The 16,974-nt window shown below is 33.6% G+C and overlaps 1 pseudogene; it reads right to left on the minus strand.

Moving 5' to 3' along the window:
- Positions 1–10,670: 10,670 nt before the first annotated feature.
- Positions 10,671–12,952, minus strand: LOC110263699 (protein FAR-RED ELONGATED HYPOCOTYL 3-like; annotated as a pseudogene).
- Between the last annotated feature and the right edge of the window lie 4,022 nt (positions 12,953–16,974).

A 16,974-nucleotide genomic window follows, 5' to 3' on the forward strand; every position in this document is an offset into this window, starting at 1 on the left:
TGTCAGCGGCATGCAAAATTATAAATAAGGTTATATACTCAATTCTAAGAGAGACAAATATAATCTCATATAGTGTCTCAAGAAATTTATAAAGCTCAAAAGTACATAAGGTTTATTATGCTTTAACAGTAGTATGATGGATAATAAATATTTACACTTACAGTTATTATGTATTTTATTAGTATCTTTGACAGATATTTGAGTAAGTTATGAATGTATCACTAAATAATAGACAAACAAATTTTGTTATAACAAAACATTACATGTTCACATATATGAACTCAGAAACTAAAGTTAGAGACCATTTATTATTTAGATTCTGTATTTGTTGGATGTCAAAGCAATTTTGATCAATTGTAACCACATTCATATGTTCATTGAAAGAGATATTTAGAAAAGTGTTAAAAAGACACTTATTACTCTTTCTACTAAAGCACTTGAATATTAAACATCTTTTGAAGGCATCTATCTTGGTGACTACAAATACTTGTCACAAATTATGAAAATAAGTTTAAAATACTACTTTAGTTATTTTGTGACAATGTATTAGTAATCTAATATTTTAAATTTTTGTTAAACAAGAGAGTTTAGAGTGTTTAAATGTCTTGTGGGCAAGTTAGCACAAACTCCATAAATGCATGCATATTTGATAAGTAAGAAACAAACATCCAAGGTTTTTTATGTAGATACTATTCATATGGGTGTCATATCATTTTAAGATATATTGTTTCAGTGGGAGTGTGCATTTGGATGCTCATATAGTTGAGACAAATTTACAAAGATATATATTTCTGCAGAAATAAAGTATTCAGTTTTATTTTCACTTTGACTCATAATCTCATAAAGTTGATTAAAGTTGGACCAGTTGAAAATAGACATGCATGATATCATTTTTGCATGTAATTTCTAAATTTTCTCATCCAAATTTGTCTATGTCGTTGAATATATTAGTATGGTGATCATCGTGGTTTCGTCGCGACACTAATGCAATAAAAGCCACGGTAATTCCATAACTGATATATTAGACGAACCAGATTGTTAAAGTAATTAGGGAAATAACATTCAGATATACGCATAAAGTTTATAAGATGTAATTATCTCAGGAAAACATATTTTATAGCCCAAGTGGAAGATTGTTAGGAAATTATTATTTTTTAATCTATTTATGGGCAATACATATATTAATTATAATCACAAATTAGCTATTTCACATTATATGAGTTATATAATGGTGATCTCAATTATTGTAATTAAATAAGTCATTATTACTTTTGATTTAGAATTAAATGAGAATAAAACTAGAAATATTATTTTATTTGGGCTTTAGAGTTTAATGGATGTCATGATGCCAGAGCATCTTGGCTAGCTTTACAAGCCATTTTTAATATGTTTTAGGTTAGTTTCATGCATTTTCTTAGTCAACAAGCAAGCATTTGGATGAGTTATGTATGCATGTCTTGATTCAATCAACATTGTGAATTATACACATTTTCATGAGATTTAACTACTTGATGCAATGAATGATGCATTATCTTGTGATTATAGCAAAGTTTTGATGCAATTGTTTGATTGATGATAGGCAAAAAGAAGCAGAGAAAAAGCAGGAGAGGAGTGGCGTTAGTGACCACGTTAACACCACTAACGCTAGTATTAACGCCAGCTTCTAAGGGAGGAGTGGCGTTAGCGGCCACGTTAACGCCACTAATGCCAGTGTCAACGCCAGCATTCAAGGAGGAGTGGCGTTAATGGCCAAGTTACTGCCACTAACGCCAGTGTTAACGTGGAGGGACCAAGGAAGAGCTGCGTTAGTGGCCAAGTTAGTGCCACTAATGCAGGCACTAACGTGAGTGACACACCTCCAAGGGACCAACGAAGAGCTGCGTTAGTGGCCAAGTTAGTGCCACTAACGCCGGCACTAACGTGAGCGACACAAATCCAAGGCTCCAAGGAAGAGCTGCGTTAGTGGCCAAGCTATTGCCACTAACGCCAGCACTAACGTGAGCAGAGCAAAGAAGAGCTGCGTTAGTGGCCACGTTAATGTCACTAACGCCAGCACTAACGTCAGCGAGCCATGCAATGTACAGAGTGTTATCCACACTAACGTCCTCACTAACGTGAGTGTTGCTTCAACTAATACCTTCCAAAAAGCTAAGAAAAGCCCAAAGAGTTTGCTAACTGCTTCAACCAAGGCCAAGGGCCCACATACAAGTACTTGAAGACTCATTTTGAAGATCACACAAGGAGTATATATAGGAAGAGTTTTGAACTTGAAAAGAGGATGGACTCTTACAGAGAGGATCTGAATTAGGATTTTCTTTCTGCATTTAGTTTACTTTTCATGTACTTTTCTTTTCTTTTTGAGTTTTCAAAGCAATGATGAACTAAACCCCACATCATTAGGGGGGAGCTCTGTTGTAATTCAAATGAATTAATGAAATTCTTCTTCTTCTCAATCCACTTGTTGTAGCTAAGAGATAACTTCGGTGCTAAATCGATCTATTCACTACCGAAAGGGGGTTTATAGATCCAATTACATTTCTATGTGAGCCTCGAAAAGGGAATCATAAAAATTAGTTTGAAGCTCTTTCTCTCACAACTCTCTTGATCAATAAATTTCAGGTTTAAATTGAGATCCTGAGAACTTGTGTGGCTTATGGATTAGAAAAGTGCACTTAACCTCTTTTCATGAACAATTAGATCAAGGAATTGGCAATTGATTGTGTTAAGAGAAATTCACTCACCAAGGAATTGGGATTCAATTACTACAATCCACCATAGATCTACTTCATATGATTGAGAATGAAGTTGAGATCCATTGATTCATGAAGGATTATGATATCTCCAATCCCTAATGAATCATACCCATTATCTTTCTTTTACTCAATTGCTTTAGATTTCTTGTTATCTTTGATTCCCAGCACCCAAAGCCCATTTACATTTCATGCGATTTACTTTTCATCGCCATTTACATTCTTGCCTTTACTTTCTTTCTATTTAAGTTTCAGCTCTTTTAGTTTCTTGTCATTTAAGTTTCCACCATTTACCTTCTGCAATTTACTTTCATGCTCTTTACTTTTCTGCAATTTACATTCAGTGCAGTCATTTCCTTTGTCAATTACATTCTATTCGTTTAATTGCATCAAAATCATCAAATATTAGCTTGACTAGATAAATCACCTAACTAAAGTTGCTTAATCTATCAATCCTTATGGGATCGACCTCACTCAATAGTGAGTTATTACTTGGCGATTCGGTACACTTGCCGAAGGAATTTGTGTTGTGCAAATTTCCACTCATCATGTCACATTCAAATATAAATAGTAACTTCAGGGTTTTGGCCTTCAACATAAAAAAGTTGTCTCCGTAGCCCTTTTTCCATAAGAGGAGTTGTGATTCAGCCCTATTAGAGATACAGAAGATTTTGGTTGAGGAAGATCAAATAACCAAACTCTTTCAATCATGCTTATGAATCCAGGTACGCTTCTACATTTAAGTATTTATTTCTCAATGATTTAACATAGATGGTCTTGGGGTTAAGAAATTCTAAATATTTCCAACAATACATTTTTCACTAACTCATAGAATATGGACGACGGGTTTACATTCTTTCGTAGGGTGTTATTGTTAATTTGCATGTCCCAAAATTAATGTTATTTTAGATTGGATATGAAGTGATAGACTAGTATAGGAAAGTTAGTTATATCAGATAACTAACAACATCTATAAATATCAGATATGCTACACATACAAGCCTTTTTGGCTTACAAGTCTTACAAGTTGGGCCAAGCCCAATAAAAACTACTCTCACCCAACTCAAGCGTATTAAACACGTGCGTTACTCAACCGTTTCCAAAGCGTGCTACTCACCATTATGAATGACTCTTTTTCTTCTTCCTCAATCAAATCCACAACTGTCGAGATTCAAGGCACATTCGAAAACTCTGAAGAAACTTTCAAACTCCTCACCAACACTCAACGAAATCAACAAGCAAAAATCAAAATCTCCATAAAAAAACACCGAAAAGAAAGAAAAAATATTATTCAAGGTACTGTTTCACTAATCTTCTAAGTTTTTCAGATTTCTCTTTCTGATTTCAAAGGCGAAGCATTATATCGTCGTATTTCTCTTTTATTAAGTAGATTCATTATATGTTCTTGGTTTAAAGTAGATATTACACTTTAGGTAAAATTGTTTAAGTCGGTTATACTGTTTTACGTACTTTAAGTGAATGGTTTAATGTATTTTTTCATTTGTTTTTGTGCATGTTTGCATATTTTGAAGCGAGTTTGTATACATATAAACTTTGTACTGTATTTCAAGTGAACTCATATTTGGGTGTATATGGCCAATTTTTGGGTGTATATTAATCGAATTCGAATGTGATTGGTGGTTCTAGTGACATTTTAAACTTAAATATCATTTTGAACTCATATAATGTCATATAATCCAAAAAAAAAAAAAAAATACAAGTGTATGTGTCTGGTATAAATATCAAGAGGAATGTGTAACTTGTGCTATTGTACTTGTGCTTGAGCTTGTAGTGTCATTGTATGCATATTTGGTTGACTTGAAATATCATTTTGAACTCATATAATGTCATGTAATCGAAAAAATAATAAATGTCTATGGGACTGGATTTGGGTGTATAGGGCTGGTATTTAGGTGTATCTGGTAGTTATTTGGGTGTACGTTGCTGGTATTTGCGTGTATGTGGATGGTATTTGGGTGTATGTGACTGTTATTTGGCTGGTATTTTTATCTATTAACAATATTTTTTATTCTTTACAGTAAAAATGACAAGTAAGAGCAAAGGTGGAAAAAAATACAATGTAAGCACATATTAGACCAAGTCAATCTTTTGTAGTATAAATATAGCTTATTTAAATGACTCTCATTTTGCTTTGTTTACAACAAACCAATGATTTGAGATGCTCTACGCGACTATTGAATGAAAAGTTTGAAAAAATGAGCGAGGCAAAAAAGGCCATCATTTGGGAATTAGGATTTGGTGGTCTGATGCACATTCCGCTGATGAACAAACTGTTGAAGGAGTTGGTTAATTCCTTTAATTTGGACAAAAACAAATTGGACACAAGGCATGGTTCGTTGAAAATTAAACCCAAAAAAATAGGAGCTGCCTTTGGCCTCAATGCATAAGGTAACTGATTACAGAAAATCTTTATACTTGTATTCTTTGTAATCTATTCTTTATAATATATTATTCTGATCTCATGTAATCAAGAAATAAATTTAGGTATATATGGCTGTTATTTGAGTGTATTTCAAGTGATTTCGGGTGTAATTTTTTTTTATAGGAGACATATTTCCCGAGAAAGTGAGTCTTAAAGAACTTTCTGAGGAGCATAAAGAATTTTTAGAAGGTTCCAGGAAAAAATATTAAAGAATCTGACTGATCAGATGATGGATATCGGTGTTGACAACGATCAAGATCGCCTAATGTTCAAGAGGATTTTCATCCTCTATATTCAAATGACGTTCTTGTTTCCAACTACGATAAACAAAGTTTCTCCTATCCACATGGCTCCAATTTTTCGAATGGACAACATAACGGAGTGCAACTACGGCAGCCATGTACTCAATTTCATCATCAAAGGCATAACCAATTACCGTTTGAAAAAGAAAAAATCGATTGGTGGCTGCCTCTATGCCTTCATGATAGTATATTTTCATCTAACAAAGCACACAGACAAGAAAAGAGAAGCAATCCCTGAACTGCCCTGGGTTAGCCATTGGAATAGGGAGCTACTGGTTGCGAGGATCGGAGCTAAAATTGATGGTCATAAGGTAACTGAACAGAATACTTTCTCTAATTTGGGTGTATTTTATTTATGTAGATGGTGTAAACTAATGTTTCAACTATTTCAGGGCATCGTCAAGAGAGCGGAAGTGAAAAAGAAATTGAAGAAAATGAAAGAGAAAGGAAAGAAAGAAAAAAAAAAGAAAAAGACAAAAAAGAAGAAGATAAGTTCATCTGAGAGTGATTCATCGGAGAGTGAATTTGCTTTTTCCTCTGAGTCTAAGTCTGAACAACACTCAGAGCAACCAACAAAAACAAGGAAATAACCCACCAGGACAGTTAAAAAGTAAGTAATATTTTTGGGTATATTTTGTCATTTTTAGGGTGTTTATTGCTAATGATTGTTTGTTCTCCAAAATGGTATCCAAAAAAAAGAAACAGATTTTGGAAGATTCCTCTTCAGAAAGTGAAAGTGAATCCAATGATGAGTAAGATTTTGAAATTGTCATTAAATTGCTTTCTTTTCTGTTTATTATCAAAATTTGATGTATTAACAGAGTGTTTCTCATATAATTTCAGAAGTGAAGAATCGCCACCAATAATAAAACAAAAATCAAAGAAAAAAAATTCAGACTCCATCCAAAAAGTATGCATTGCTTTCGTAAGTATTTTATCATCAATTTTGTTGTGTTTGTCTGATTCATACTTTTTTATTTCTAGGACACAATCCAAAAAAAGAAAGCAGATTATTGAGGATTCATCTTCTGAAGAACAAATTGAATCCTATGATGTGTAAGATACGTTGTAAAGCTATCTTACTCTTTATCATCAAAATTTTATTTGTTAACATGTTCTTTTGCATGTACTGTCAGAACTGATGTAAAAACTGAAGAAAAAAAACCAATGAAAAAGCTGCACAGGGGTATGTTGAATTTGGGTGTATATTGTCGATTTTAAGGTGGTTTTTGTTGCTGATAATTGTTTTTGTTTTTCCAGGATGAAGGAAGCTGGGCTCCCATCGACGAAAAGTCACTATGATTCATCGAAAATGTAAGATTTTTTATTTGATAGAATTTCGAGATCTTGATTTAATTAAATAGTATTTTTACTAAATGATGTTTATTCTATGCTTAGTATGTCGGAGGTGAACTTAGGAAGCGAAAATGATCCTGTATTTCAAACACAAACAGATCAAAGCAGCATAAACAAATTCACGTATAGCATGTAATTTCTATTTCTAATACCATTTGCTTAATTCTTTTGTTACCATCTGCTTCTAACTCTGTATATATTTATTTTAGAAAAAAATTTCTTTAATGTTTTATTCAAGAAAAAAAGGCAGGAAAAAAAAGAAAAATATGCAACTACGTAAGTTCTCAAAAAATAGAGCCTATGTTTCTTTTCAATGCTTCAGGTGTATTTTGACATTATTTTGGTGGATTTCAGGTTGAGCCTGGAAGAAGAATCAGTCAGTGACCCAGCTCAACAAAAGATAATCATTGTTCGGATAGAGACACATTCACAATCTGAACCGCTTGTTATGTGAGTTTTACAACTAAATGTCAACCTTATAATTATCTATTTTAAAGGAGTTTTTCAATTTTTTATTTTTGTCTTGTTTAGCGTTCCAATTCAAGTATGCATGCCTCCGTCGCAGACAACAGCAGCAAGCCCTATGCAAATTGAACCATCCCCCCAAAGTCTCCGAGCAAAAAAATTAGCGAAGAAACAAATAAAGGGTAAGGAATAATATTTGGGTGTATTTGGTTATTATTTGGGTATATCTCATCTGAATTGAGGTGAAATTGGTTTTTTTATAATTTAAATCCTTTTCTCTAACCCTGCAGCACTCCACAACCCCAGTAACCTGCTGAAAGCACACCCACAGTGCCACCAGCTCCTTCTAAAATGTAAGTTCTATACAATATAACTCTCTTTCGATATCATTCGTCTATTCTTATTCTTATAGTATCTTATTTATCAACATGCAGTAATCCACCCCTGAAGCCACTACTGCATTGATGATGATCACCAACATAGCATCCTATGTACCAAAATAATTTTTGGCGCCATCATTCAGCTTCAGCTTCACAGAATCGAGTCAAGAAGAAACTTTGACTCAAGAGGGGCGATCAGGATCCGAGAAGGAAAAAAGTCCTGAGACACCAATACTAATTGAAGAATTAGAGAAGTTGGTGGAGCAAATTGCAAACACTGAGGTTGCAGCAGCATTAAATTTTGAAAAGTTTGAAACACCTGCAAAGAGGAAGGAATTGTCAGCCGACATGCAAGAAAAGTGCTACCTTTGGGCCACACATGTAAAGACCTACGGGGATGGAGGTACTAATGAGTATGAGCCAGTATGCATCCTCAATGGCCAACAACCATTGCAATTGTCAAAAATCAACTTCGCGTCTTTAAAAGTTAGTAGATATATCAAAGCTGAGGTAATATTTGAATAAGATTAATGATTTTATTATGAGCTATGACTGCAATATTGATTGATGTAATTAATTTGGATTTTTTGTTTTTCTAGATTGTCACTACTATGTGTCTGATTCTGAATAAACAAAATATTAGAAGATTTGAAGAACAAATTTACTGTCTCCCCCTACTATTGTGGTAAGGTGTATTGAATTCAATTTTGGGTGTATTTATGTAATGTTTTGGGTGTATTAAATATTTCTTTCGGTGTTTCACAAATGCTGCAGAACATGGCTATTGGGAATCATGAGGGCGGCGATTTCTTACAACCAAAAACAAAAAAGCCGTTTAACATTGAATACTACAAAATGTTTATACCTTTTTTAGACCTGAAAAAATTAGCATCTCATCCATATGTAAGTTTTCATTTCTAAAAATTCTTATCACAATTCTTTGGTTATGTGCCAATTAAACTAAAATACTGTTCAATGTGGCTATAATTCAAATATTTGCACCTGTTTGCTACACAGAACATTGGTGGATATGGGTGGCTGATGTTAGAAAGAAAAAATTTTGTATCCTTGACCCGTATCACAAGACGTATCCCTCCCCACCCAGAATGAAGCTTAATAAATTTGTTGTAAGTTGATTCTGTTGTTTGTATTTTAATATTTGGGTGTAGTTCTGATCAAAATAAAGTGTAGTATGGAATCCTTTGAGTGTAATCAGGTATTAAATTTATTCTTCCTTATTTTGCTTTGTTTTTTGTTTTTAGGGGTATGTGATTTCCAGAATGAGGGTATATGCCGGGGGACACCTCTCAAGAAAGACGATCATGAAATTGAACCGCCATGCATCAACATTGTAGGCCAAAAAACGGAGTATAAATCTTTCTCTCTAAAAATTGTGTTTTCTCTTGCTGTCATATTTTAATTTGCTAATTTATTTTTGGTTTTCAGCTATGATTGTGTGATTTATGTAATGAAATGGCTTGAAATAATCAAGTCTCAAAACATTAAAAAGGAAAAATATAAATGGGAGAATTGGACACAGGTAATTGTGTTTAAAACTATATAACTCTCTATTACTTTACTAAATTAACGGAGTTCAGTAAAAGAATATTGTTTTGAACTGTAGGCAGAGGTGGACCACTTTAGAGTTGAATATGCTTCACAGATTCTGTTTCATGATATGAATCGAGACAGAGATACATCTATTAGGGAATGCGAAGCAATAAGATTGTCCAAGCCATCTACAGTTTTGTTAAGTCCATATTGTCAAATAGATTCAGATGATATTGACAGTGATTAGTTTGAGTGTTGTGTAGTCTTGGAATAGTTTGAACAGTTTTTGTAAAGTTTGTGAATATTTAATCCAAACTTATTATAAATTATTTTTGCAGAAATAAATTTGTGCTGTATTCAAAAGCTGTCAATTACAGGTTAAAAAAATCAAGGAAAACAATACCAAACATGCTAATATGCCGAATTACTTTCATAATACACCCAAAAATAACTGGTATACACCCAAATTGAGTGCTCACATATTTCCATGGAATAAACAACCAAGAGTTATGGGAATTTAGAAATTTGAATTGTTAACCTCTTTAGGAATTGAATTGTATATGCATTGTAAATTTAAAACAAACAAATATAAACAAGACATTAATTTCCAACACAAACAGCAGCATATGAAAAATATAATAAAGAGAAAAATGTCAAAAATAAGAGAATGCAGAAATACACCCAAAAAATTGATTGTTACACCAAAATACTGTCATTATACACCCAAAAACCTATCCCCTGCTGCTGGATCTCTGAACTGATAATTCATAATATATCCATGATATTGGCTGGAATTTGGTTGCACCACTGATGCGCCATCAAAAAGGTTCAACTGGAAAAAATAAACTCACATATTAGAAAAATTATTAACAAAGAAAAAAAAAACTCAATTACCCCCTGTTTAAAGAACATCACTTTTACCTCGCTTAGAGCTTTAGTTTTCTTTTTCTTTGAGGCATTTGCAATCTGTTTGTCCAATTTTGAACCTAGTCTATTTTTGGGATGTCCTCTTGTTCCCACCCTTGGAGGACTTTGAAGCTCGTTAACGGATTCCAAGTTAGCATCTTCGTGAGATAACGAACATGTCCCCTTCCTTTTGGCTTTCAGTTCTTGCATCTCAACCACGACGTTATCATAGGCGCGGTGCAAAATGGCAGTGAGCTCCTCAGATTCTGATACAAATTCGCATATATTTTGGGAACAAAACACCAATTCGTCAAACATCTGGCTTCTTGGCTCCAACACTGGCTCATCGTGGCTGCTCTTAATGTGTGTGTGTCTCCTCTTTACGTTCTTGCTCCATCGTTCCAATATGTATCTCGGTGACACTTTGTTTACTCGTTCAAAGCTTAACATGCTTAAGGCATGACGACACAATATCCCTCTTGAGTCGAATAATAAGCACTGCATTTCACTTGGGCTGCTACCGAACCGTGAACTTGTTGAATGTTGAGTTGGAAACTTGTTCTACATCTTCATATACCGAATAGCCTAGAGCAGAGTTCGTTGATCTTGTGATGCAATTCACCTTCCCTCTGAATTGTACTTGGACTTTCCTAAACTTCTGGTGAGTGTACACCTGTTGAAACTGAGCTTCTATTGAGGATTTTGTTGCACATGGTATGACGGTGTGAAAATCTGCAGCATCCGATTCTCTCTCTCTTTGCTCCCTACTTCCGAGGCAATTATCGTATTGTTTGACGAATTGAATAAGTGAGTTGTTCTGCGTAATAAACTTGTTAAAAAAGGCATGCATACTCTCGCTCCTCTGTGTGCTTCTCATCCCGGCCCAGAAGTGGTGATCGAGATAAATTGGAATCCATATATGATGGTCTTTGTAAAACTCTACAAAAAACACCTAAATTAGAACTATAATACACCCAAAAACATGTAATTTACACCTCTGCTGCAGATTTTAAATGATATTACCTGAAAGCCACTTGTTGTCCACAAGACCATACTTCATCAGAAAATTATTCCAATTCCTGTAAAATGATTCTTTGCTATGAGAGTTCCAAACAACATGGCTCATGTCTTGTTCGATTTCTAGGTGTCTCTTGTAGCCATTTAATTTGCTTGGAATCTTCTTCACGATGTGCCAAATACACCAACGGTGGATTGTTGTGGGCATACAAGCCTCGATAGTTCTTTGCATCAATGCACATTGATCGGTGAGAATCTCTTTTGGAGCATTTCCTCCCATGCAACGAAGCCAACATTCAAATGACTATTTGAATGATTGAATATCTTTGTTTTTCATCAAAGCGCATCCCAGAAGTGTTGACTGACCGTTGTAATTTATCCCAATAAAAGAACCAAAAACCATATTATACCTGAAACAGATTTTGACAAAACAGAATTAAAGTCGTTAAATACACCCAAATAATAGCCATCTACACCCAAAAAATCTAATATACACCTCTGTTGCAGATTTATAAAACAACATTAATTCAACATCATAAAACCAGAACAGCATATTACCTATTTGTATTGTAGGTAGTGTCGAATGAAATAACATCTCCGAAATACTCACAGGCAGTCCTGCTCCTTGCGTCCGTCCAAAAAGCAAGCTTAATCGACTGATCGTCCTCGAGTTCAAGTTTGAAAAAGAAATTTTGATTCTTCTCTTTCATTCTTAATAAGTATTTCCTGAATTCTTTTGCATCCTCTAGTTCTGAAACATTCTGCACTTCTCTCGTGATGTAATTTCTCACGTCTTTTTCGATAAAATTTAACTAGTGGTGACCCCCGGCTGCTGCCACAAATGATTGGTAAGTTTTGCTTAGTCTGATTCCGGCTTCCTCGTTATTCTCTATTGTAAGACGCACGGACATGCTTAGTTCCCTGTGCTGTTTAAGCATCTCTGCTTGATTTGCACAACAAGGATGTGAATGATGAAACACAATCTTGGAAATGATCCAAACACCGATGTCCTTCAATATGTGTATATAAATTCTTGCGGGACAATTTAATCCTGCTGAGGGGTTTGTCTTTTTCATTGGAGATATTTTCGATTTCCATTTCCCCTCTCTGCTATATGTAATCAATTGGTTCTTAATTTTATTTTCCTTCTTATTTATGCTCCAAACTCTTGTAGAAAAATTTGCAGCTTTCGAATAATCCTTGTAGAATTTTGTGGCATCTTCAACGGTGTTAAAAATCATCACAACCTTGGGAACAAACTGCTTATCAACATCACAGAGGGGCTGCAAAATACACCCAAAAAAGTCCAAAATACACCATATTAAAACAAGTATAAACTATAGAATGCAAATACAACTATAAAACCATCATTAAAAATAACAAAAATCAGATTCATGAATCATCATCAAATAGAAACTAAAATAATTAAACTAAAAGAATAAAACAATTCATCCTCAGTCAACTGAAAAGTTAGAACCTGTAAATACACCCCAAACTTTTCCAAGTTACACCAAAATATTCCTGATTTATACTCGAAACTCTGATATAAAATGCAAAAAATTTATTAGAACTAGTACATTACATTCAATTCAAACAATGAACAATGAATAGCAAATTTCACAGGCAAGATTCACAACATTATTCAGCTCTACAATCATAAACTACTAACAAAAATATTAACTGGAATTAAAACACACATCAGCCATCAGGAACTTCATTGGATTCAAATTCAAAATTCACTTCGCTCTGGTTCAGCTGACAATTTGAAGTTGAATCATCCATTATCTTCAAAACAATTTCAGAGCTTGATTTCAAAACAATTTCAGAGCAGAGCTTGATTTCAAAACAATTTCAGAGCTTGATTTCAGAAACAATGGAAATCGAGAAAAATGAACAAAGAGAACACAGAGAGAAACGCACGTAAATGCGGAAGAAGAACGTAGAGAGAAATGCAAGAAAGAGACCGCAAAGAGAAGGCAAAAAAACGCAGAAGAAATTGAAAAAAGGAAACGAAATCCTTTTGAAAAAATGAAGTTATATATTCTCGCGCATTAATTGAAAAATCTATTAAGAAGCGCGTGGAGTAGACGTGCCAGAAGATGCACGTTTTAAGTATAAGTGAGTATATGGACTTGTAAAACTTGTATAGTAAAAAAACTTATATGTGGAGATTAATTCTATAAATATATAGCTGTAATATGAATTTACCGTCAATGTTAATTCACTTCTTTCTTCTTTAACTACCTCATTCTCTCTTTGTTCTTTTTTTGCATTCCTCTACTACGACTACTACTCTTATTCTCAATCAATATTTCTTTTTTAAAATATAATATGGTATCAAGAGCTGCAAAGATTCATGTCTAACAACATTGACATTGTGGATCTTGAAGAACTTGAAGATACATCAGATGTAAATACATCATCACCTACATCTATTATTAATTCAACTTCTCAGTCACCAAACAAACCCTTTTACTGTTATACCTTTAGCTGACAAATTTTGTGATGATAATTTCCTTACATGGTGTCATTTGGCAATGCCACTATCTAGAATTGGTAATTCTTATCTATAATGTGGGATACCACAAAAATTGTTAATTCTTATCTATAATGTTGTGCGACTAGAAAAAGATATAAACTAACCAACTTGGGTTGGTCGAGTGGTTAACTCACTCGTCCGCTTAAGCAAGTGTTGGGGGTTCGAATCTCGCCTTGTGCATGCAGCAATCTATTGGCCAGCGACAGACCCTTAAATGGAGCTCCAATCCATGACGAATTAATCCTTAACCTGTCGGAATGAGGGATACCGTGGGCAACCAAAAAAAAAAGATATAAACTATATGATTTATTGTTAATTCCCTCTATAATCTAGAATTTGATAAGCGTATCAAGGTTTGCTAAAGACAATCTTATGTATTTCTATTTTGATATAATTATTGCTTGGTTAAATCGCACGCTACCAAACAGGTCCTTCTCCGAGGCAAGGCTAATAATGGAATCAGGCATGGACCTATGTATTGAAATGGGGGCTGCCCCACTCTCATTTCAATTTTTTTTTTTAAATATATATACATATATAATGTGTTCATAATTTTCACTCTAAATTTTAAATGACCTACTACAAATAAATTAAGTCTCATTGCTCAAAGTCCTATATCAATTTTTTTTTATCTTTCTATTATTTTGACTATTAGTTAACCTAATCAAATTTAGTCTTCTTCCATTCTTAAATACTAGCCGTCACTCCTTTATTCTCTTAAACCCCTCTTCTTAGTTTCATATTTTTAATTTTCTTTTTTTTTTCTTTATCTAGTGATTATCTTCTGTTCATCAAAAGGTAGATTTTAAATTCTCTATTTTTTTATATAGCTCTCTATGCCTCTATGTATCTTTCAATTTCATTGTTTTTCTTTTTAATATTTTTAATTGCAAATTTTAATTCAAGCAATTATAGTTTAGGTATTAATCTAATTTTTTATTCTCTTCATAAATTTATATATTTTATTTTATTCTCAATTTATTGATTCTTATTATTTGTCTTTTCATCTATCTTTCGTTCTATTCTATTATATGTAACTGTGTTGCATATAAATTTCTAAAGTGAATTGATCAATTTACTAATTTAGAATTTTTTTTATTTTTAGAAATAGTAATGGAGAAATATTTCAAAAGAAAGCTACCACTAGAATCTGAAGTCACTCCATTAGTCTCTTCTAATAAAAAGAACTTCTTAGAAATCAATGTAGAAAGCCTGTAGCTGATCTTGAACAACAACCTAAAATTTCAAATTATGATCCAAACAACAGAGATGAAGTTAGATGAACTTATTTCGATCTTTTCTTTGGTTAGTTGCCAATAATGCAATCCTAGTGAGGATGCTGTTAAGTTGAATGTAGATGGCTCCTATATGGCAATAACTAATAATGCTGCTTGTGGTGGGATCCTTAAAAACTATCTTGGAGGGTTCATCAAAGGCTTCTCTTGCAACCTCGGGAGCTGCTCCATCATGCATGCGGAACTATGGGGGATTGTCCATGGTCTTCGGATTGCTACTTCTCTAAATCTTTCTTGTGTAGTTGTGGAATCGGACTCGGCTTCAGCGTTAAAGTTCATCACCCAAAGCTGTCCAGCTACTCATTCTTGTTCCTCCCTTATTGAGGAAATCAAGCTCCAAGCAAACCGCATCCCTCATGTGTACTGGAATAATGTGCCTCGCGAAGCTAACTCTGTTGCGGATCAACTAGCAAAGAAAGGGCAACATTTACCTCTTGGTCTCCATACTTTTGATTCAGCCCCCTGTGAAATTTCTCACATTCTAACTTTCGATATAGCTTCTGTCCCTCTATTTAGAGGCATTTAGTTTTCTGTCTTTTTTGGATATTTGACCCCACTATCACCAAAAAAAACTAAGAGAACATGATTTTTCAGAAACATATTTGGAGAGAAGAAAGTTAGTGGCTAATGTAATTTTTTTTATTCAAATAATTAATGTGCATTTTTATTTTTTTATTTTAGATTAATATATCTTTTGATAATAATGTTTATTATTTCCCTCCCCCAACATAAATTTTCTGTATCCGTCACTGAATAAAATATATAAAGTTTGAAAAGATTGAAATTCCAAGAAATGTATGCAATGCTGCTGTGTTTGCTGTGAAACATGCTACTTTAGAAGTATATCATAGAACATTTGGACACCCTTCAATGAAAATTGTAAAAACTATATTGAACAAATGTCAATTACTTATTTTACAAAGCAATAAAGATTTTGATTGTCACTTGGATTGTGAATTTTGTTGTCTTGCAAAAGCTCATTCTTTGCCTTACTCTCTTTCTGATCATGTGTATAATTCACCATTATTAGCTTTAGTTCTTTCTGATGTGTGGGGATCATCCCCAATTACATCTCACCAAAGATATAGATATTATGGTTTTTTTTTTGTTGATCTGTTCTCTAGACATACTAGTATATATCTTCTTACACACAAATCTCAAGTTCTCACTGTTTTTAAGCAATATAAAACATATATGGAAAATCAATTGGGTTACTCTTTGAAAGTTCTCCAGACAGATAATGGTATAGAATATTGTTCAAATGCTTTTATCAGTTATCTAAGGGAAGAGGGTATAGCTCACAAACTTTCTTGTCCATATACTCCACAACAAAATGGCCTTGTTGAGACAAAGCATATGCACATTGTGGAAACTGGATTAATTTACTAGCTATTTCCTCTTTTCCCTTAGATTATTGGGATGAAGCTTTCTCTACTGCTGTCTATCTTATAAATAGAATGCCTTCTGCTATTACTAATCATATGTCGCCTTTCGAATTGTTGTTCAATTATGCTCCTGATTACAATTTTCTTCGTGTATTTGGTTGTTTGTGTTTTCCAACTAAGATCTCAACCTTGCATTTTTATGGGATATTCTGTTAATCAAAAAGGTTGTAAGTGTATGGCTGCTGATGGAAAGATATGTGTCTAGGGATGTTGTTTTCCATAGAAATAAATTTCCTTCTGCAAAATTTTTCAACTCAGATTGTAATTCTCATAAACATACTACTAATTCAAATCCTACAACTAATATGCTCCTTGTAATTTCAGTTCTCCCTCCTCATCTATCTCCATCAAATCAGATCTTTCAACCCCAAATCAATCCCCAGCACACAACTCTTCATATAGATTCTTCACATGAGAATAATGCACCTATTGCTACTGATAGTAACACTACTAGTACAGATTTAGCAACATCTTCTCATATTGCATCTACTCTTATACCAATTTCACCCTACCTTTTGATCCCCA

Source organism: Arachis ipaensis, chromosome B6, assembly GCF_059453495.1.
Source record: "Arachis ipaensis isolate K30076 ecotype BB chromosome B6, ASM5945349v1, whole genome shotgun sequence".
Classification (NCBI taxonomy): domain Eukaryota; kingdom Viridiplantae; phylum Streptophyta; class Magnoliopsida; order Fabales; family Fabaceae; genus Arachis; species Arachis ipaensis.